Source organism: Anastrepha obliqua, chromosome 2 (genome assembly GCF_027943255.1).
Source record: "Anastrepha obliqua isolate idAnaObli1 chromosome 2, idAnaObli1_1.0, whole genome shotgun sequence".
In the NCBI taxonomy this organism is placed as follows: Eukaryota; Metazoa; Arthropoda; class Insecta; order Diptera; family Tephritidae; genus Anastrepha; species Anastrepha obliqua.
Genome location: NC_072893.1, coordinates 29,582,887 through 29,607,493, shown reverse-complemented (window position 1 = coordinate 29,607,493; position 24,607 = coordinate 29,582,887). Strand labels below are relative to the sequence as shown.

The 24,607-nt window shown below is 35.0% G+C and overlaps 1 long non-coding RNA gene across 1 annotated transcript; it reads left to right on the top strand.

Moving 5' to 3' along the window:
* Positions 1 to 3,434: 3,434 nt before the first annotated feature.
* LOC129239721 (uncharacterized) lies at positions 3,435 to 19,062 on the top strand. The gene is made up of 2 exons (XR_008581880.1): positions 3,435 to 3,848; positions 18,183 to 19,062. It is a non-coding gene; the product is annotated as an uncharacterized LOC129239721 (long non-coding RNA).
* Positions 19,063 to 24,607: the final 5,545 nt, after the last annotated feature.

Genomic DNA, 24,607 nt, shown 5'->3' with positions numbered 1-24,607 from the left:
GCCGTGGACAGCCATTTCAGACCATCTTTGGATATTTTCATCTATTGTTGTTGCGTTCCTGATTTCGTAAGATTGATTCATCCGAAGGGGGGTGTAATTATCATCCGCAGCAAGTGCAGCCTTGTGCAGATCGGATTGGGAGCACTTATGTTAGAAGTATGCTCTTATGTTTAAAATAAGTTTGTCATGCAGTGCTCCAACATCAATCTGTCTCTTGCCGCCCGCTTTTCCAGGTAGCATCATTCGAACGACCACAAATGAATTAATAGCGTGGATTTGGTTTTTCCCATTAAGTTGGGCTTTACAGACGCGTGATTTTATTTTATTTTAATTTATTTTACTTTATTTTATTTTACTTTATTTTATTTTATTTCACTGCTATATCGATTACTTCGTTTGTTTTATTTATCTTGTCGAACAAGATGATGTCAGGTTTGTTGGCAGCTGCGGTTTGATCGGTGGAAATAAATCTTTCCCAGTGCAGTTTAAAATTTGGATTTTCCAATATTGCCTTTGGTTTCTTCTTGTAAAAGACCGTGTTTTATCGCAAGTTGTTCGTGGAGGATCTTTGCTATATTGTTATGTCTCATGACCTATTCACGGGGGGCAAGTACGCTGCATCCAGCAATTATAAGGTCGATTGTTTCGCCGTAAATGCCGCATCTTCGGCACCTATCTTCTATTGCCTCGCCATGTATCGACCTTCGAAAATTTCTGGTTGGAATAACTCGATCCTGGATAGCGATTACGAAACCTTCTGTTTCAGAAAACCATAAATTGGATGATTGTGCGTATATCCATTCCAATTCCAGATCATGGGAATGGCACCGCGTATTGTTTTTGCCTTCCATGCTGCGATCATTTCTGCTGGGGATTTAACCCCCTCAGGTACTGGGAAATCCTGCTCCATCAAACTGAGCGGGGTAAAGCCATTATCTGAAATAGTGATAGCTTTAAATAGATGGGACTCGCTGCTAAGAAAATATGTACGTAGCTTCAAAGTTTGCGAAAAGTGTAGACGCATTATATTAATGATTCCTCTCCCACCAACGTTTCGAGAAAGCGATATTCTTTCCACAGCACTTTGAGGGTAATGGCTTTGAAACTTTGTAAAAGTGGTGCGTATCAGCGTTTCAATCCGAAGCATGTCTGTCTGAGACCATTTCATTACTCCAAACGAGTATGTCAAAAGAGGTATGGCCCAGGTATTAATTACTTTGCATTTATTTCCACTGTTCAAACTCGTTTTTAATACAGCTTTCAGCCGTGCCTCAAATTTGTTAATGAGGCTTTGCTTTAATAGCGTGTGGTTGATTCCTTTAAGTTTACTTTATTTTATTTTATTTTTGCTTAATTTTTTAGTTTAATTTTGGTTTGTTTTATTTTATTTAAGTTATTTATTAAAACTGTTAAAATAATTTACTTAATTTTTATTTTATTTTTTTTATTATTTAATTAAATTAAATTAAATTTTTTATTACTTTGTTGTAAACAAGAAAAAAAAATTCGATGTTTTACAAAAAAAATTGTGCTAAGAATAAATAAATTCTAAAACCGCGTTTTTTACACGTTTTTGTTTTAATTTTATACTCGCATGCTGAGCAGCAATGTTAGCGTCGTAACTAATAATAATAAATATTAAAAAAGGAAAAAACGTTCATATATGTATAAAGCAACACCCTTTACTCACATCAAAAGATTAAAAAAAATATATTCATAAAAATATAGGCATACATACATACACAAATGAAATTAAACAAACTAATAAAAAAGTTTTCAAAGTGCATAGCAACTCTATCGATTAATGCGCGAAGCAATTTATGTATTATAGATTATACCGTTATAAAAATAATTAGCGCTGCGATTGCGATTTATTACACTCAACATTCGGTATTAATTTTTTTTTGTGCATTTGTCACATTTTTTACTCACTCAGAATAGCGTTCGCATAAACTCTTTTCGTAATTCGTTACATTTCGCCGCGTTTCATACACTACACTACACTACACACATACAGATGAATTTTGTGTTCTATTGACTAATTAATGCATTGTAGAATTTAATCGTAAATAATTCCGACTGACTTTTTTAAAAACTATGCTGCGCTCCAGCTTCGCTCGGTATGGCGATATGTTGTGTGTATTGGACTAGCAGCTATTGTGTGTTTAGTTCTTTTTATGAAAGGACAAAAATATGTAAAATAAAATTACAAAAAAGAGAAAAAAAAAAACAACAAAAACACACACACAGAGAAACAACAAAGAAATTAAAATTTTAATTAGATATGCAATGAAACACAGATATTTACATTAAATAAAGAAAAATTAATAAATATAAATTATGTAAAAGAATATTAGTAAAGACAAACTGCAAAGCATTTGTTCGAATATTTAAGAATTTTTTCATTTACATACTTACATACAAACATAAATACAATTGCCTCCACATACAGACATTTGTGTAATGTTATAACTTGTAAGTGCTTGTATAAACGATATATTGATTCAATAAAACAAAAACCCTTTTTCTAAAAAAACAAAAAAATTTACGTGTTTTAATTGGAAAAAGTAGATCCAATTTGATTACCCTATACTTATAAAGGGTGGTTAAGTTTCAAGGGCCGGTGTTGATTTTGAATTAAATACAATTTTTTTAGGAAATTATTGTCATTTCTCTTTATTATGATAATATTGGTATGGCTCAATTCCGTATAGAACAAAATATTGGCCAAATGGCTCGGCGGCACACCTCCATCCGATGGTGCAAATTTTCGATGACGCTGAGGCAAAATTGAGGTTCTATGCCGTTAATGTGCCGAATTATCTCATCCTTTAGCTCTTGATTTGTGCTGGCTTATCGACGTACACCTTTTCTTTCAAATAACCCCAAAGAAAGAAGTCCAACGGTGTAGTTGGCGTTTAGGTGTGGTTCACATTCAACATCGGTCCTTGAAATTTAACCACACTTTATAATAAAGTTCAATTTTTCAGGGCCCTGCCGAAGCAAAGTGGTATAATATATATACTTATTTTTTTATTAATTATATTTCATTATAAATTGTGGGGTTACTTTTTCGTGCCTTTTTACTTCTCAAAAAGTGGTTACTTAAAGGGTCACCAAAGCACATAAATACATCTCTATACCTACAACTAAATTGACTGCCATTACTTGGGAGAGACTCAACAATTCAACTCAACACAATAAATGTGAAGGTGGTGCTGTGTGTGTGCTCTAAAGCATTAATATATAAAACACAACAGGTGAGCCCCGCTCTCGAACTCTCTGCTTCTCATTATTGTTGACCGGTGGAAACTCACCTATTGAGAAAACCGAAAACCGAAAACCTCACGTGAAACGTTTTATCCAATTGGCATTTCACCACAGTTAACACGGCAAGCAAATAATTTAGTTTAGTTTTTAACGAATCAGCGACAATTGCGGACGTGAAGAGTCGATACAGCGGCGGTTGTATCTGCACAACAAATTTTTATACCTACCCACATTTCATATTTCGTATATTTTATTTACAAGTGGTGTTCAATTGGAGCGACGACGAACGCTCTACTCCGTGCTGAGTCGGTATCAAATACTCGGTTGAATCGTGTTACAGTTTCGAATTGAACAAAAAAAAAAAGACAATAACAATAGCAACAACAATTGCCGAAAAGAAATTATGCTGCTGACTTTTGTGTAATAAATGCATAATAAAAGCAATAACAATAGCTGCAACGGGCATAGCGTAGCAACAATTGCTAGTGAAAAACGAAAACAAACACATACACACACACACACAAAAAAAAAACAAAAAACGGTGAGGGCTTCAAAAAAGTTGCTTAAGTCACCGGAAGGTAAATAAATATATAATACATATAAATATATAAATAACAATGCAAATAAAGCCCACTTACATACTCAAGCATGTAAGTAGGGAAAATAGGCTGCACTTATACAATCATAGGCGAGCATAAAAAATACCAGCACACACACTTCGAAAATATTCCTACATTAAGCATTTAAGGTGCGTTCAGTGCAAATAACTCAGTTGTGGGTGTGAATTGATCTCCATTGTTGTGGAATGCTACTGCTACTTGTACAATAACAATAACCAGAGCGATGCTATGCAAAGCTAAATACTCGTATGCGTAAATATGTATATACATACATACGTAAGTGAATATGCATGCATGTGCATGGCATTTGGTTTTCACTGAAGAAGTGCATGCTGTGCGGAAAGTTTTCTTGTGAAAAATCTGCAATTAAACATTTTTAGAGAAAAAATAAAGATAGAAATTATAACAAAAAGAAAAAAATAAATAAATAAAAAAATAAAAGTAAAGTAAATAAATAAAGAAGAAATTTAATTTAAATTCAGTTTACGAAAATTTATGAAAACTCGTATTTTTTTTTAATTAAAAAAATAATTCTATTATAATACAGTATAATATTGAACTCCAACGAAAAAAAAAATGTTGAACACAAAAAACTAAAAAAAAAATTAATTTGATGCGAAATCATCAAAGCACTATTAACCTGATGATTAGAATTCACAATAAAACAAAAAATAAAAAATACAAATATTTGTAGTTATTGTGCAATTAAAAGTTATGATTACCAAAGCGAAGAGTAAAAACACAAACTAGTGAATAACAATAACAAAAATTTGAAATTCAATTATAAAATCATTAAACAGTAATTACTAAAGTAGCAATATAATAAATAAAAACATAAATAAAAATAAATTGAAACAAAATGTGTAAAAAAGTTGTTACCAAAGTGAAGAAATAGAAAGAAACAAAATAGAAATAAACGCAATAAAATATTTATTAAAGCTAATTTTAAATTAAAAAGTACAAAAACCTGCAAAAGCACTCGTTATATGGAAAAAATTACAGAGCTGCTCTGGTTCTCACAATTTTTTTATAGCTAAAGCGAGTTCAGTACAAAATATGTGATTTTTATTTTTTTTAAATTTATTTATATTTTGAATACTTTGGACAAATTTTCGTTTTTTCATTATTTAGTATTATTATTTTTTTTTAATAAAAGTATATTGTTAAAAAAAAACACATAAAACGTAGTTTCAAACTTTATAAAGGGTGGTTAAGTTTCAAGGGCCGGTGTTGATTTTGAATAAAATACAATTTTTTTAGGAAATTATTGTCATTTTTCTTTATTATGATAATATTGGTATGGCTCAATTACGCATAGAACAAAATATCGGCCGCGGCCTCGGCGGCACACCTCCATCCGATGGTCCAAATTTTCGATGACGCTGAGGCATAATTGAGGTTCTATGCCGTTAATGTGCCGAATAATCTCATCCTTTAGCTCTTGAATTGTTGTTGGCTTATCGACGTACACTTTTTCTTTCAAATAACCCCAAGGAAAGAAGTCCAATGGTGTCGTTGACGTTTAGGTGTGGTTCACATTCAACATCGGCCCTTGAAATTTAACCACCCTTTACAAAAATTAGATAAATTGCACAAACTTTTCATTACAATTCCACGTTTTTTTTTATAGAAACCATGTTAATCTAAACTAAATGTTCTTGGTTTTTAATTAGAATTTTCATAAACATTTTCGGTATGTATTTTTAAAGCGTAGTAAAGTGTAAGTTTAAAATTGTTAAAAAATCTCTTTTACAAAAAGATTTTGTAAAAATTCAAATTAAACACCAATACAGTTGCTACTTCAAAAAAAAATACAATTTTACATTTAAAAAAAATATATAAATAAATTGTTGTAAAAACTCTACTTAAAACCAAATACAATTTTGCATATACAAAAAATATACAAAAAAGTTTTAAAGATACAAAAAATATTTGTAAAAATTCTACTTAAAAAAAAAAATACAATTATACATTTACAAACAATTTACAAAAAAGTTTTAAAGATACAAAAAATGTTTGTAAAAATTCTACTTAAAAAAATATACAATTTTACATTTACAAAAAATTTTTAAAAAAGTTTTAAAGATAGAAAAAAAATTCTACTACGAGAAAAATACAATTTTACATTTACAAAAAAGTTTCAAAGATACAAAAAATGTTTGTAAAAATTCTACTTAAAAAATATACAATTTTACATGTACAACAAATTTTTAAAAATATAAAAAAATTTTGTAAATATGCTACTTAAAAAAAAAAACACAATTTTACATATACAAAGTAGTTTCAAAGATACAAAAAATGTTTGTAAAAATTCTATTAAAAAAAATCGAAATTTTTTCGAAACTCAATATTTCAAAAAGTGTATTTTTTTTAACTTTCTTCAAAGGGACACCTCAAACTTCAATTGAGCTGAATGCCCAGTTGCTAAAATCAGTTGTTTTTGAGTAATGAATTTTTGAGTAAAAAACCTGTTTCGTACTTTTTGTTTTTTTGCAAAATAAAAAAATTTCAACTACAGTTTTGCTAAAATCGGTTCATTTTTGACTAAGTTATAAGCAATTAAAAAAACATTTCTTATATAATTAAAAAAATCGATTTTGAGCCGAAAACCAAAATTGCCGATAAATCTTGAAAAAATTTTTTTTCGGGCGAACAAAAAAATACGTGTCTCATTATTTTGTCCAGTGAGCAACATATTTGAGTTACATCGAAATCGAAGAACATGTCGTTAATAGCTCGGTTGAATTGAAATGGAATGCATCAGATGCAAAAAATTTTTGTAAAAATTCTACTTAAAATCCAATACCATTTTAAGTTTGAATTTACATGGTTTCTATCAGGCAATGAGCTATAAGTTGATACAAAAATAATGAATATTCAAAGTATGAAAGTAAAATAGTAAAACCTGGCCATCGTTTTGTTGCGGGCTGTAAATACATTTTTAAGGCGCGATTTTTAAGGTTGGAACCCAATAAGCGACGCGAATAGTTTAAAATCGGCACGTCTGGAAGTTTTACTCTTGAGTTTAGTAAAGATTTAGCAGTGAGTTAGCATTCACTTGGTATATTTTCATTCATTTCAACTATTCATATAATCAAGCTTTAAATACAAGGCGGCGCAAAATTAATCACCCTATAGGAAGCTTTATAATTTTAGCAAATGGAGCTCATATTTATGTGATTTAGACAGTTGCAGCATACAAACAGACAGGCAATGGGGCGCATGAAGGTCAAAATAAAGATTTCCATCATTAAAAATCATTCTTTTCTTTATTTAGCAAAAAAAATTATTCAAAAACAAAATTGGATGATTTATTTTGCGCCACATTGTAATTATCGAAACGTGATTTATAAAATCACGGCGAATGTTAAAGCCGAAGGTTAGAGTCTCTTCGATTGTATTGCATTTTATTTTCATTAAAAATTTTATTTGTTCTAAAATATTTTTTTAGAATATAGGAGACAATTTAGGCACTTAATTATATAAAATATAGATAATTGCATCGAAATATATTAAAATGGTCGCCCCTCGAAAGATACTGATCGGCTTTGAAGGTCTGTTAATGTTTGGGGAATGCTGCTTGAGAGACAGTCTTTGGCCGAAATCCAGGTCATTTCGGTAAAGTAAACAGACCGTCTGCTCTTTAGAGGTAGTGACAGATATATGGTAGATGTTCTTTACCTCCTCTTCCTCTCTGCTGTTGCTACAGAATACATTTGAGGTGAATCGCTTTCGCTTGCCGTGCGTTCTCTTCGGGCAATGTCCACTGATTGTACGCATCACAGCACGAATGCAGGAACAGTCGAGAAAAATGAGAAACTTTTACCTTCTTTCAGCGAACCTTGGTCAGATTTGCCTTGTCACCCAACAGGTGGATTCCATAGTCAATCCACTACATTCATATTTGCTGTTCAGCAAAGTCAGAGTTTTCACTAACGCAAAGGAGCGCTCGCATTGTACACAGAGTTTACTGTTTGTAGTTTGGTTCGACTTCTTGCCAGCTTCCAGCGGTGTCACAGTGTGCGGGGGCACACACTTAATTCGCATAGTGTACCTCGCAGTTTAATCGTCTTTTTGAACAAAGAGTATCTTATCTTGTTACATAACCTCAAATATAGCAAAAAAGCGTTTTTCGGGTTTTTGTTTAAAGAAGTTCCCTTCATATGAGTTTTAAATACAAGGATGGATTTTTAAAACTCTTTTTACTCTCCCTATACATTCTTTTATGCACAATAACCTTAACGGATTTATTGAAAAAAAAAAACAACGCACGCAGTAGAGACAATTTGTCACACATACAAAGTTTTTTAAGTGATTCAATAAAAATTTGGTATTTGCTTTTCTTTAAATGGGCATTTTAGTGCTTTGTCATATCCAAAATTAGGCAACACTGCAGTTGCGAGAGAGAGATTGGACTGCTCGAAGCGAAGTAGAAGAAGAACAACAAACTTGGAACAAATTTCACGCACAAATAACACACGAACAATAACCAACATCAACAATAACCGGAGTACGTAGGATCGAATCTCTGTGAAGCACCAAAATTAAGAAACATTTTTTTCTAATACCGGAGGCCCCTCGGCAGGCAATGGCCAACCTTCGAGTGTATTTCTGCCATGAAAAAGCTTCTCGTATATTAAAAAAATATTTTCCGTTCGGAATCGGCTTAACACTGTAGGTCCCTTCATTTATGGAAAAACATGAAGATGCAAACCACAAATAGGAGGAGGTGCTCGGCCAAATACCTAAAAAGAAGTGTACGCGCCAATTATTTATTATTTATTATTTTTTTATTAAAATATTCCAATACAATTCAAACAAAATATTGATAGAATTAAACAAATTTGAAAATAATTACAATAGCATTATACGCCACAGAAAGGTGTATACTACATTGAGTAAAATATTAAAATCCTATAAAATTTTCCTATAATTCAAATAATGCAAACAGCGTACATTACGCGCTCTTATCTAAAAATGCCTTCTAATTTAGTATAGGAGATAAGCTTTGTTGGTGAGGATGCAATAAATGATAGTGAAATGATAGCAGTTAGGTGAACTCAATGTCAGTGCGTGTGTATACCTGTGTACATATGTAAGTATGTATGTATGTACATATTTCATTAAAACAAACAGTTAATCAGATTGAAAATATAAACAATGTAACAGGAATTATAGACAACATTTGGAGCAGCTACTTGAACAAATGTACAGGATGGTCAATATACAAGAATCGTTTTGCTCGAATATTCTTTTAAAGAAATATATTGCAAAACTTCATTTGAAATGTATAATTTGTATGACGACAATGTTCGCGTATGGCTGGCTCTGCAAAAATTCAATTTGTATCGGTTTAACGAGTCTTTCAATAACTCTGCAAATGTTTCAACACAGACCAGCGCCTTAAAATAAACTTATAGAAAATTTTCCTTTGAGTTGAGATCACATGAGCTCGCCAAGAGCAAGTTATAACATCTTTACACGAAATTAAGCACGATGGAGAGAATAATGAGGTGCCACCTATCGTGCTACGGTTACTTTGCTCTCAGCGAATTTGACAATATCAGCTGATTTTCATGACGTCACCCTAGTATAATTAGTGACTAGATTACCATTTTGGTAGCTTGATTTAAAATTTTTTTGTTCTATAGCCTCGGAGCTTTACTTCTTTCTGCCAGACATTTTTTTGGTATCTTCTGATTAAAATGTGATGTTTATAATTATGTAAAATATAAACTTTTTAGAAATAGTTCACGAAGTTCTATTTAGCTTAATTTTTTTATCTTCCCGTCAGATTATAGGCTGTTATTGTTGGTTTCGGTTATTATTCGCGTGTTGTTGTGCGTGGCATTTTTTCGCTTTATTTACATTTTTTTTTAATCATTTTACATTTTCCTATTTTTTTAATCGGCACTTAGGTGTGTAATAGTGTGTGTGCTTGGTGCTTTTGCTTAAGCGTATTGGCGGGGTTGTAATGTCAAATTAGAATTTTTTGTGATAACATTAAAAAAAAATAACAAAAAAATATCTTTGACTTGGAAAATTTACAATAACAAATATTTTTAATACATTTCCTAGCTATAATAATGGTTTTTTATTGAGAAATATCTATATTTGTGCCTCATTTCTTGGACTTTTTAAAGAACTTTGCATGCGTGATAAATTGGCTTTACTGTGTGCCTTTTTTTAAATAAATGTTTTAAGGTTATGTACAATAAACTTTATTAAAAAAATAGTTTTAAAATCCATTCTTCTATTTAACACCAACCGTACCGCGCCCGGTCAAATGACCGGTTAGAAAATTGAATTTAAAAATACAAACTGACTATTTGTTCCTTGGTTAATTTAACTTTATATAAATTCCTATATTATCAAATTTAGCAATTTGCCCTTTTTTGTGTTTGATTAAAAATTTGTTTTGAAAAAACAATTATTTCATAACCGGTCAAATGACCGGTAGCGGTAAGAATAGGTGATATACCGTATCACCGAATTTCCTTAAAAAAAGACCAAAAACGTTTTTTTTTTGCTATTTCGAGGTTATCTAACAAGTCTCTATATGCAACAAGTTTCTCAGCATGCCCATCCTAACGTAATTTTGGACCTTTGTAGGTTGGTTACAGTGAATGCCTGTTCTAGGCGATGGCACAGTGAGTTGTATGTGCCTTACGACGGCATAGACATAGCGCAGCAAATAAAGATTCAGCGGCTTCGGCTGGGTCACTTCGGCGCTTTGTTAAACTCGGCCAAAATCGCGTAAGCGGTTATCGCGCCAATCAAAAAGAAGAACAAGATAAGCCCTCGCTGGACTAAGACATCAAGCATCTTTTCTGTGCCTGCTGATATAGCAGGTCTTGATAACAAAAATCTGATGAACTTCATCAGCAGCATAAAGAGACTAACACAACCGCAGACTAGTCACCGTTCATAGTCCACAAATATTCCACCCTCCCCATCACTTTTTCCCCGCTTGCAATGGTATCACAAAGGATGAACCAAACTTCTTTCGTCCAAGTGGGCCCACTCCACCATTACTACCGAACCTAACCTAACCTTGGGTAGCTTTAAATTAAAAAAAAGAAATAAACACCAAACTCAAAAATTTTCCAATTTTGCGCATAGAAAAGCGCTCAATTTATTGCAAATATCAAAGGGTTGGCAACACTACACAACTGCACTAATGCGACTTCGCGCACTCTCTGATAGGCGCAATCTTTTTTCTATCACTCTCGGAAATTATGCATAGAAATCAGTTGTCAATTGAGAAAATGGCTGTCCTTAGAAGCAGCGTTGTTCAATTAAAAATTGAACCTCTAACAGCACCCTTTAGCTACATAAAATTTGAATCATCATTCAATTCGCCAGAATCTTCATGACGACACCACAAAAACATTCCAAGAAAGGTTGGCGCTTCAAGCATTAAAGGTACATAGCTAATCTTACATGCATCTGTATGTGTATTCTTCTCGTGCTCATACACCTCTCACAACATCAGCACTGACACTTAAAAGCAAATTTGAGAAGAATTTAATCTCAAACACAAACATTTCGCGGGTAATTTGATTCATAAACTTAATTTGGAGGTAGATTGGATATCTTCAAATTATAAATGAAAAAAAAAATTATCATTAAAAAATAACAATATTTTGCATACGAGGTTGGCTCGATAAGTCGCTGGCAATTAGAACAGAAGGCGTTCCCACTTCAAATACTTAGAATATTTCTCTTGTCAGGAAACATATTTCGAAGGAATAAACACAAATTTTCGCTGGCCACACATACAAGGAAAATTTACGAATTTCGTGTGCGCTTTAAACACTAGTTTTTGGGCAAAAAATTTTCATGAAAGCCAAACTAAAGCTTTAAAAGTATTATGTTGAGTCGTTACGTTCGAATGGAATCGTTCAATACTGACTTACTAAATTTTGGTGCGTCCGTATCAGCGCAAGTGCCGCCACCCACACATTCGGGCCGCCCAATTGAGGTTCTGCTCCTACAAATGGTCGATCAAATCCATGGCAAGACATTGGGCGGCCAACGAATGAAGGTCCCCGAACTTGAGAGGAAAAGGGGGTTATCACATGGATCAGTGATTTTAGTTTCGCACAAATATTTTGTTATGAAAAAACTTTCCTTAATATGGGTGCCATTTTGGTTCACAATTGAAAATTTAAAAGAAGTTTGAGAACTACAAAGGTGTGTGTGGAACGATTTTTTTCCGCCTTTTTGTAAATGTGAACGAAACATGAACTCAACACAAAAAACCAGAAGCCAAAGAACAGTCGGGACAGTTGTCTGGATGTGGTTAGTCGAAGCCGAAGAATGTCAAGGAGATCTGTTTCTCAACAAGGTTGTGAGGCTAAGATTGAAGGAATCATCGATGCTCAAGCCAAGCAACCAGACACGCTCAAGCATATTTTGGGTGTTTCCTGGTATTCTAACACCACTGAATTTTGTGACTTGGTGATTTCATGCCTAGACAGGCCTTATACAATCCATTTTCTATCCAGAGAGGACTGGGAAAATGGTGTAATAAATATTGAAAACGGGGTCAGTTTATACCTATACTGATGGCTCAAAACTCAATGATCAGATCGGAAGTGGTGTATATTTCGAAACTATAGGCGCCAGTAAATCCTTTCGCTTGCCTTATCATGGCAGCGTGTCCCAAACCGAATTCTAGGCAATCGCTGGAAGCTTTCTAGAGCTAAATAAAAGCGTAGTCACAGTTAGAGAAATCTTCATTTACACCGATAGTCAGGCAACACTGGTCTAAGGCAGTAAAAGAGTGTTGCAAATTATTATACTAAAAATACTTGCACTGCATTTTCCTATTATTCTACTCTGGCCACCAGGACATAGTTGACATTAAAGGTAACTGTAAGGCAGGCGACTTAGCTAAATTGGGTTCTTTGTTACAAATTAGTCAGGAAAAGTTCGACATACCCATGCCCTTGGCAACATGCAAAATTTTAATTCCCACAGGATACGGTTAAACACTTGCGTTAGATGTAGACAAATGCGCCCCGAACGGAACATGGGTCTACTCAAATTAAGTAGGAAAGACTTAAGAATCGTAGTAGTTGCCCTATCTGGGCATTGTCTAATAGAAGGACATGCAAGGGGATTAAGGGCACCATCCAATGACTATTGCAGAAGCTGTCAGGATATAGAAGAGGAAGAGACAGTCGAGCACCTTCTATGCCGGTGCATGGCTCTGTGTGGAAGACGGTTGAGATTGCTCGGTCTCGCTTTTCTGGACAACATTACGGATGTTGCGAATCTCAAAATGCTAGTATAGTCAGCTTTTTACAGGCCTCACAATGGTTTAAAGAGGACCGAGTGGGGTAAGGATATGATAGTTCCGGTGTTATCACAAAGGGCTTCTATGGACAGCCACTTTACCTAACCTAAGCTGGGTTATCACTGAAATAAGCGCCTATTATGAGCACAGATGCTTCCAGTCAAAGAGCTCAACAAACTGCTCAGCAAATAGTTTCTACTCGGGTGCTACCGAAAGTATCACCAGTATAGACACCTGCTAGAACCTGAGCCACCTCCCAGGCGCATCAAGAGGCATCTCTTCAACTACTCCGTTGAGATCCAGAACAAAACGAACCGACAACTACTGAACCGGACAGTGTTTAGACATACATATACATATATTTCTATATAAAAGGCGTACATCCTTTCTGGGTGTTTGGCCGAGCTCCTCTTCCTATTTATGGCGTGCGTCTACAGTTTCAAGCCGACTCCGAACAGCAGATATTTTTTATGAGGAGCTTTTTCATGGCAGAAATACACTTGGAAGTTTGTCATTGCCTGCCGAGGGGCGACCGCTATTAGGAAAAATGGTTTCTTCACTTTGGTGTTTCACCTCGAACCAGATTCTAACATACGTTTTCTCTGGATTCCGCATGGTAGTCACGCACCAACCCATTCGGCTACGGCGGCTCAATGGCATTCATCGGGAGACACTTACCACCTTCCTAAACTTCAGAGCCTCGAATGCCGTAATTGGAGTCCAATCACTATCCCCAGCAGATGCAGAGCTTTAGTTACCCCGAGAGACCCACGTAACTTCGGCACAATCACGTTCTGGATATAGGAGCAGACTAAGCTCCAACTTATTCAGAACAGACCTCGACATACCCAACACATGTCCGGAATGTGAAGACATACCGCCCGATACTAATCACCTTTTCACATGCCGCATAAAACCTACTCACCTAGCAACCCTCTCCCTCTGGATCCAACTTGTTGAAACAGCAAGTTTCCTGGACCTACCGTTACATGAGCTGGACGAAGACGACCGGTGATTTACATTGCACTGACAGAGTTTAGTATTGCTGCTACAATAACAATAGCGTAACGTAAAATCCCTATCTCCCTTTATTTGGAAAAAAACTGGAAAAATATGTTTATCGAAAATAAAAGCAGACTTTGTTAAAAAATAAAATTCCTTGCTAATTAATTAAAGTTTGAGGTACTAATTGAGTCACCCTCGTATAACTTTGACGCATCGAAATTTAACAAAGTTCAAGGCAGATAAAAACAGATGTGCTCGCGCACGTTTATATGCCATTCAATCACAGAGCTGCCTGCCTATCCGAAATGTGTCTACACTCCTCATACATGTCGCCATATGCACATATCCGCAACTTCATCTATGTTTCATACATATGGACATACTCATATATTCAAATTGTAGTATAGCACAATAATTTATGTTTTTTGTTTTGTATAACTGCTTTGTTTTAAAGTTAACGTGTTTTTTAACAGTCAGTGGGAGTGGTCCATTGCGGATGAGTGCCTACCTGCCACGTTGCTTCATCTTTTGTATTTTTGATTTATCGACAACGCATAATCAGGGGTGGTTGTACTTTTGATTGATTGTTGGAGGATCGTAAAAAGAATTTTATTAATTCCTACTACTTATCAATACTGTTCGCTTCTTTAGAGCTTAGATTGTATCTTTTATACTCGGCATTTAATTTGACGACGAGCATTTAAATGACAAATTAAAAGGCGATTCGTTAACCTTTTGCGCCATTGTTTTCAACTGTATGTAACTGAATATTGGCTATAAAGTAGTGCCCGCGTGCAAGTGCTAACTGATAGTGCGCGTACTTCTTGCCAAATCAACAAGTATTTGGGAAATTAATGTCAGCCACTAATCACATGATAAAACTATTCACGTAATACGAGTACTGTTTGCTTATCAACTCAAGGTAATTTAAAGTTTACTTTAGCAATTAAACGGTATATTCGCAGTGTCAATAACATTGGACACAAAAGAGTTAATATGTTTTTGTGTGGAGTGAAAATTTGAAAATAGTAAATATTAACTTTGTAAATATTTAGTTGATGATAAGAAATTAATAACAATATCTCTACAGGATATCAGATAAAATGTGTTTGCTTTTTGCACTAATTTTTTGTGTTTTGTGACTCAGCCTCTTCACAAACAACTGGTGCGGAAATGAACCTCAGTACCTTGCAGTTTATCCACCAAGCACAAGTAGAATAGCCTTAACATCCACTATCCGTTCGTTGAGGTTATCTTGGTTGGTTGAAGTGGTGATTCAACCAGAATCCAACTAGCGCTTCCGCACCATTTCGCTGCCACAACCTCGCTACCAGCTGGCTTAATGGCAAAAATACGCTAAAAGAAAAGCTATTTTCAGAAGGGATAACAATAAAAATAAATATAAAAAAATTCTATACATTGTTTATTATGATAGTACCTCAACTTTATAAAAAAATGTATCTAAATTTTTCTTTACAAAACTTAGTATGTATATAAAAAATCACGTGACCCAAAGTGCAGTGAAAAAAAGTTGCTCGACGGTCTGCATCTTTTCTCCTGGAAATGTTGATGGATCTGTAAAAAGTAAAAAAATTCTTGTAAAATAAAGTAGTATCATAGTTATATGTAGTCTGTCGAGCCGGATATTTGAATTTCGAAAAATTTTGCAATTTACGGCATTTTAAAAAAAGTATGAGTTTTACGTCATAAATGTCACATGTCATGTAATAAAAATAACAAAAATCAAATCAATATAGAAAACACTAAAAAAAGTGCGTTTAGCGTAGTACACATAACAGAATTGAAACTTTCTAGGCAGACAAAGAAAGAGGGAGGGACCCGAGAGAGAATGTGAGAGAGAGAGAGAGAAAGAGAGAGAAAGAATATATATATAAATAAATTCACAACATTTGCAGATAATACAAATAAACAAAATTTACAAAAGAGGGAGAATGTGTATGAGAGAGAGAGAGAGAAATAATACATATCTAAATAAATTCACAACATTTGCAGAGAATACAAATAGACAAAATTTACAAAAAAAGGAGAAGGGTCGATCGGTGTAGGTAAACGCCGGACACAAACCGTGGCAACAACGCGCACTTTTCCAAGCGTTTATCTCCCGCACAAACGCAGCGATTCCAGGACCGTAGCAAAGGCACAAATTACCGCCAGGCAATACCAATAAATCCGACGCCGGAATGGATAGCACTTTATAGTACGCACAAGCACAGCAATAAGCGCAAAAAAGTAGGCACCAAAAATATATTTCCTACAAGTTTGCTCCAAAAAACATGCGCCAAAAAGTAGGAACCAAAAAAAAAAACGCCAAAAAGATTGGGACCAAAAAACGCCCCAAACAGTAGGTACTAGGGAAATATAACGCCAAAAAGTAGGCACCAAAAATATATTTCCTACAAGTTTGCATCAACAAACAAGCGCCAAAAAGTAGGCAGTGTTATTTCTCACTAAAAATTAGCAACCACAAGGAGAAACTCCGGAAAAATAGCCTAAAGTGTATCTAAGATATATATAAGATATAGCTCTCTCCCTCCTTTTCCTCTACGTTGTATCTTTTTTCTCTCTCGCGGAACGAAAATGCCCAAAACGTTGCATGGCCTTGAAATTTTACTCTCCATTCTCGCTCGTCCATCGACGCCTAAGAAGTTTTACTTAAAAAAAAGTAAGAACTCTATGAGTTATCATGCAGATCGTGCCAAAAAAAAATAGTTTCGAGAAAAACGACGTACAGGAGCGCGCGGACCGCTCTCTACCTAGTTAATGGGCTGTAGAAGTCATAATATTGGGAATTTCCACATGAAAATTTCACAGTATATTCTTAAGATACTACAGGGTGATATGAAGTGTTACCAACTTCACACTGCTTGTATCTGTAAAACGCCCCATGACATCAACGTCAAAATTGTTCTAATGACAGTTCAATATATTGTTTATAAGCCATCAAAAGCATTTGCGTCTCAGTTTTGTTGATTTTTTTTTTCTGTGATGGAATTCAAACGTAATAGCGTCATTGCGTCATATTTGGCTGGAAAATCACAACCAGCCATGTGAGCTCAGTCACCTCAAAGTGAATAAAATGTTTGTGTATCGCACTATAAAACGTTACAATGATACTGGTAGCATTGCAAAACGCTATGGAGGTGGACCCCAAAAAAAACCGCAACAACGCCAGAAATGGTTCGGAAAGTGAAGGCTCGACTTGAACGAAACCCACGTCGAAGTGGAAGTAAAATGGCCAAAGAACTGAAAATATCGCAATACAGCATTCGACGCATATTGAAAAATGGGCTCAAGGTCAAGGCTTCCAAGTTCCAAAAAGCACACCATCTTTCACCCCAGCAAACAAAAGTTCGGTGCGAAAGAGCAAAGGAGTTGTGGCGCTTGCACGAACGTGGCGAATTTCCTAACATTGTGTTTTCTGATGAAAAAAATTCCCAATTGAGCAATTCATAAACACTCAAATGCCAGTAGGTATGGATGCGCTGAAAAAAGCGATTATACGAGAATGGGCCAAAATACCTCAAGATCACATTTGTACAGCATGAAACTCATTTTTTGACCGTTTGAAGGCTATAGTCAAGGCAAAAGGTGGTCATATCGAGCTAAAGTGAATATATGTTAAAATTGTAATCATTTTTGAACAATTTTGTCTTTGTAATTAATAAAAACTAATTTCACACAAAAAAGTTATGGTGTTTTGAATAGGTAACACTTCATATCGTTCACCCTGTATACTTAAAAAAAAATTTATTTTTTGAAATTTCTGGACATACATACATATGTAAGCCCTTAATTTCTGAATTAATTTACTATATTTTATAAAAATTATACTAAAATTGCTTGCCCCGCTAAAATTTTGTTGAGAAAATATATTTTTAATTTTAATTCTATTGCAGTTTTGAGATTCTTTGTTATTAACTTTTTAGTTCCAATTAACATTTCTCTTGTCTTTCTTTTTCCAGATGTGAGAATAAATACAAAATCATGAATACAAATTAAGACACGAAGGATTGTTGCTGTCCATTCAATTCGGAACGAAATAACAAATCATCAAACAATAAGCAAAATCGGTCATGCAATTGTGTTTAGGCCATTCCGTGTGTGTTTCCGCTGCTGCTTCATCAACTGTTTGGTCTGGTGTTCAACATCACAATTCGTGATTTGGCTAACGATTGCGCGTGCAAATTTATGGAAAGTAATTAAAACAAATATCTAGATTTAATACGTGAAATTGAACAAGTTTATTAAACAAGTAGCAAATTTCAAAAAAAAAAAAAAAAAAAAAATCAAACAAAATATTTGGTACAAATTCAAAACGAGAATTAAGTGAATTTTTAGTGCAGAAATAAGTAAGAAACAAATGATTTTTCTTTCACTGGAGCAAAGTAAATAAAACGCTTTTGATTTTCAATTGCTGTGCATAGCGCTGAAAGTGAATACTACTTCTACGCGTACATATGCACATACATACATATGCATGTATAAGTAGAGTGTAATGCATGCACGTACACGCACGAGTGTATACAGTTGCTAATAACGAGGAAGACGTGAACAGGTGCGCGAATAAGAGTGAAAAACCACCGTCCATTGCGGAACTTTGAGGTATCTACTTTCGAACAACAACTACAATAGAAAAAAAAAATAAAATAAAATAAATAAAAAATACGCGCAAATATCTGCACGCGAATATTTTGTATTGAATGGTTGGTGTGCTACAGCCACAGCTTCAGTTTCAGTGCCCACAGAACAACGGTGCTGAGCAACTAACAGCATCTTCAACAACACCGAAAGCTTAACAGGCAAGAAACAGCAAACGAAATAAAATAAAATAAAGTAAAATAACAGCAACAGAATGGATACCACATCGACCAGCACGGCCGATACGGCTAACAGCAGCGGCAACAGCTCAGATGCCAATTTATCGTTTTGTTTCGTACGGGTGAGTTTCACTTTTCATTATTGGCGATACAATCTGCTATTTTGCACTAAAACTGAGAGTATGGGAGTATGAGAGTATGGGTATGTTTTTGTGTGCAGTGAATTCTTTGTACTTAAAGTATTTGTAATTTTTTGGTATCTCAATTAAATACCTGGTAATTGATTAAATCAAATTAAACTTGGAAAAGTGGTTGCTAAAAACCAATCATTAATGATTAATCATTGCAAACAATTTGTGAAATTTCAAGTTGATCAAGAGAAGTAGCAGTAGAGAGGCGGTAAATCAGTGTTATTGTTGGTTTACGTTCATACGAGTATAGCGAAAAATATTTGTGGAGCTGAAAAGATATAAAATATTTAACCTTTTCAATTACTCTAGTTTAGAGCCAAAAATACAGAGAAATTAGACCATTCAATTCCTATATAAAAACGCTCGCTGAGTCCGAAAATCTACATAAGTTTTTTTTCCTATCATGTAAATTTCGAGATATGGCCAAATAACGGTTTTGAGTTAAAGAAAAAAGGTTGATCTTAAAAATGTCTAATTTCTGTAGAATCCGTTAATCGATAAAAATAAGTTATATATCAAATTAAGGGATTAGGGGTAGTCAGAATTTTCAAAAAATTGAATTTTTTTGCATTTTCTTATAGTATAATATCTTAAAAATATTGTGTGAAAATTTGAAGTGAATCCGACAAATACTTTTCGAATTATTCAACAATTAACAAAAGGCGCTCGGCGCTCCGGAGCGTTCGGGAGTAAGTAGCAAAACTTTAAATGCGTTTTCTTAAAACTATGTTTTTGAACTGGTGATCACTGTAACTTAAAAACCGTTTGATAGATTTCAAGTAAAATTTATACTGCTTTTGAACAACATAAAAAACTCGTGTCTGATCGAAGGATTTTTTATTCCAAAAACTTCGATTTTTTTAAACAGTTATTTTTTCTCGAAAACCTGAAAAATATTTCCTGAGGCCGCCATATTATTAATTTTGAAAAATGATCAGGCACAAGATTATCTATTAATGAAACTAATTTCTCTTGCCCGATTGATTTTAGATGAATCTCCAAGGACTTTTGATGATCACCGCAAGGGAATTCTGTGTTTTGATTTTTGTAAAATAAAGCAACTGACTAGCAAAAAAAAAAAAGATTGAAAGAAAAAGACTTTTTCGGGCCTCTGACTACCCCTAACACCTTAAAGCTATTTAAGTTTGCTATATTTTGCACCTGTGTAGTTTTTCAATGGCTTTGAAGATATTTAAAAGGTTCAAAAAATTATTTATTATTATTTATTTTTGCAAAAATATGAAATTCTGATTTATGTTGTAAGAAAAGTAAGTAGAAAAGTAAGAAAACGTTTAACCTAAAAACAACAAATAAACACAGCGCAACAAAATCAGAAAAATTTCTGGTCTCATAGAATTTTCCTCATAGAGCTTGGAAAATAAAAGTAGGTTATGTCACTATAAGTCGCATGCAGTGATTAGCAATAAATCCACAAAAATTAAACAACCCACCATAACCTTTGCACATGGAAGATTAGCTGCAAAATTTACAATCAGCTGTCAATACAATTCTGAAATGTTTTTCTCCATAGAAATTGGTTTGATTCAATACTTTAGTGTTTTTGGTTTGTATAATTATTGGGTATGGGAATAAGTTTCCGCCCTCGTAAAAGAGGTGTTGTTACTATTTTTGTGTTCGCTCTAGTAATAACCTGGTGATTTGAAGGTGTATATGTGAGGTCTTGATCGCAGTAGTTGACACTCGTTTGAAGCGTAAAGATCCTTTCTTATCTGACGTCAGAAATGTCTACGCTCGTCCCGAAAAAAGAACATTTGCTGGAAGTCATGCTTGATTATTATCTTTCAAAGAAAAATGTATTATATACAATTATTGCACGAAGACGCATGTCGAACCCTTGATGATAAGTCTAAAGAGTTGGATGTAGACAGATCAACCGTCGGTAAACGTTTGCACGCGATGGAAATGATCCAGAAAGCAGGTAATTGGTTGACACATCAATTGAAGGAGAGGGATAAAGAGAGACGTTGGGTGATGTGTGAGATGCTTCTTGAACGGCAGAAAAGAAAAGGTTTCCTGCAACGCATCGCCACTGGCGAGGTAAAATGGATCTATTATGATAACCCTAAGCGTCGAAAATGTTGGAGCCTGCCGGGTGAACTAGGTGCGAAAAAAATTATCATGCTTCAAAGGTTATGTTGTGCATCTGGTAGGATCAAAAGGGTGTCATCTATTATGAATTCCTTAAACCATCTGAAACTATCACTGGCGATTGTTACCGACTACAGCTAATGCGTTTGAATCGAGCTCTCAAAAAAAAGCGGCCGAAATGGGACGGTAGACGGTAGGCATGATAAACTGATTTTGATGCATGACAACGCCAAGCCACACAAAGCGGTCCATAAATATTTAGAGGAACTGAATTGGGAAATCTTGCCCCAACCGCCGTATTCCCCAGACATTGTACCTTCAGATTAACATCTGCTCCGATCAATGCAGTCCGCCCTTATTGGAGAGCGGTTCACTTCTTACGGGAGCATCGCAAACTGGCTCAACGAATGGATTAAGTCAAAAGAACTCGAATTTTTCGTCAAAAGAATCCGCATGCTGCCTGAAAGATGGAGTAAAGTTGTAGCTTCTACAAACCTTCTTTCTTTGCACCCGTCCAATTTATTTAGTTTTTACTTTGACGTGTGGAGGTTTATATTTTCTGGTAAATAGCATTAGCTTCTTTGTGTCAGAGTTGGCTCAGAGGTCGCAACTGGGAGTACAGCCACTGACATTGCCAAAATCTCAGCCTGGATTGAGAGAAATGCTCCCAATACCATTAGGACTACGTCATCGGCGTATGCTACTACTTTAACCCCAACCTTATTCAACATTGTCAGAACTTCATTAATTGCAACTAGGTGAGAATATACCACCAGCGGCGTCCCACTGTGCACGAATTTAGTGACTCCCTTGCAGTCAAGGAGGGACGAGATATAGAGAGAGATAGGTCTTTCCAACTCTAGTCTATCTAATGCAGCGACAATTGACTCCGCCCTAACGTTTTTAAAATCATTCTCTATATCTATGAAGGCCCCCAAAGTCAATTCTGTGCACTGTAGAGATTTTCCCACAGTCCCTGTGGGACTGTTTCCGTGGATTTCCCTTTCGGGTAAGCATACCGCACTAGGGATAATTTGGATTCGATGTGCTCTCGGATATGATAACCAATCAATATTTCAAGTAACTTTAGGATAACTGAGGAAGGCTTGTAGGACTGAAGTTTGTGGTCGAGTCGTGTCCCCTTCTGCCTGCCTTGGGTATGAAGACAACCATCGTTTTCTTCCGGTTGGTGGGGCGTAGTTAAAAGCGATATTGTAGATTTCTGTAGGACAGGAACCACCAAGGTACTTGTTCTCTGAAGCATCATTGGCCAGATATCGCGAAAACCAGGAGATTTAAGGGGGTTAAGACTGGCATTATGGATTGCGAGTTAAGCTCGAAAAAATAGATAGCCTAGTCATGTGCGAACATATTATAAAGGGTGGTTAAATTTCAAGGACCGATGTTGAATGTGAACCACACCTAAACGTCAACGACCCCGTTGGGCTTCTTTCTTTGTGGTTATTTGAAAGAAAAGGTGTACGTCGATAAGCCAGCAACAATTCAAGAGCTAAAGCATGAGATAAATCGGCACATTAACGGCATAGAACCTCAATTATGCCTCAGCGTCAGCGAAAATTTGGACCATCGGATGGAGGTGTGCCACCGAGGCCGCGGCGGCCAATTGGCCTATATTTTATTCCATACGTAGTTGAGCCATACCAACATCATAATAAAGAGAAATGACAATAATTTCCTAAAAAAATTGTATTTTATTCAAAATCAAAATCGGCCCTTGAAACTTAACCACCCTTTACATGCAGCCAGAACTTTGCGTAGCCAAATATTTGTATAAGCAATTTTTTCTATTTTATGCCACCTCAAAGTTTACAGTTCTCACTTTACAAGGTGGCGCAAAATTAATCATCTAACTTAGTTTTTGAATATCTTTTTCACTAAATAAAAAATAAATAATTTTGTGGGTTTGAGACCTTTTTGAGCTCCATTGCCTGTCTGTTTGTATGCCGCAGGTGTCTAATTATAAATTTTCTGATGGGGTGATTAATTTTGCGCCACCTTGTATATGAAATTCTGAGGAATGGTGACAGAGGCCATGGCTCAAATAAGCAAAGGCTGCTTCAAATACTTCTCAATCTTTGAATTTTGGATTATTGCTTTGGTCTTTAGCTTTAATTTGCGCTCGGCTTAATAGTTTTTGGTTTATAGGCAGAACTGAAAACTACAGAAATACTCTCGATTGTCTTAATAAATGGAAGAGTGCATGTCTGGAGCAATTTTGGCGGAGAAGCTGCTTGAGACAATGTGAGATAAATTTTGTTCACAGAAGAAGAGCGGCGGCCTATAAATTTGGACCATCGCATGAGCTTTAGAAGTCACCTTGTAGTTTAATGTTAAAAATAATTGAGGACTCGCGAAATTGGTTCTGCAAATCATTTGCATTTTTAAAAAAATTCTAGTATCGATTGTCCAAAATACTTTCACACTTTCAGATTGTGGTTGGAAGATTTTTGTTAGATCATACTTTTTCTAGACAGACTAGACAGCGCTCGCTAATGCATTTATAGATGTGGAGGAAATCAGTTGTGGTCGGCAAAGAAACCAGCGAGAAATCGTATGTTAGCTCTGCTCTGCCCGTAAGACTTTGTTCTGCTGTTACTGTCTCATATTAGTGTTCGTTACATTTTAGTATTCACTATATTTTAGTACTCGCGAAAGTGACAGCTGTTTACTTGGCGCTGTTCTAAGTAGTGCTCGCACATTTTAAGTTCCGTACTGTACTAATGAAACCTTGAGAAGCATTATAACTTCAATGTAAAATTTAAATAAGCCATACATACGTACATATATACTTTCCCTTTCACCAAACGCCAATGTGCATAAGAGCGAATGCTTAAGGAATCAAAAGTGTTCACTTGACTATCCAGCTCCACATTTTCTGCAATTTTGGTAGCAGCAGGCGGTTGTAGTTTTTGGTATAATAAAAAAGGTGCCACATACTATTTTTCCGCCATAAACGCGTTTTTTTTTATAAATTCATTTCAGTTTCCATCACCCAGAGTGCGCTTGTCTGTATGCCAGCCAGTCTGTGGGGCTTTTTATCTCTTCCGAAAAAAACCAGTATTTGTGATTGTATTCAGCATTCACAAGCCAAGTACGTACTTAAGAGCGAGTAATGGTATGTGCATATGTATGTGCATGTGTATGTATGTCGGTATGTAAATCTACGTGTATGCATGTATGTATGAATATGCGTTTATGTGAATGCATGTGTGCACTGTCCGTTGGTGGTTTTTAATGTTGCCTATTTTG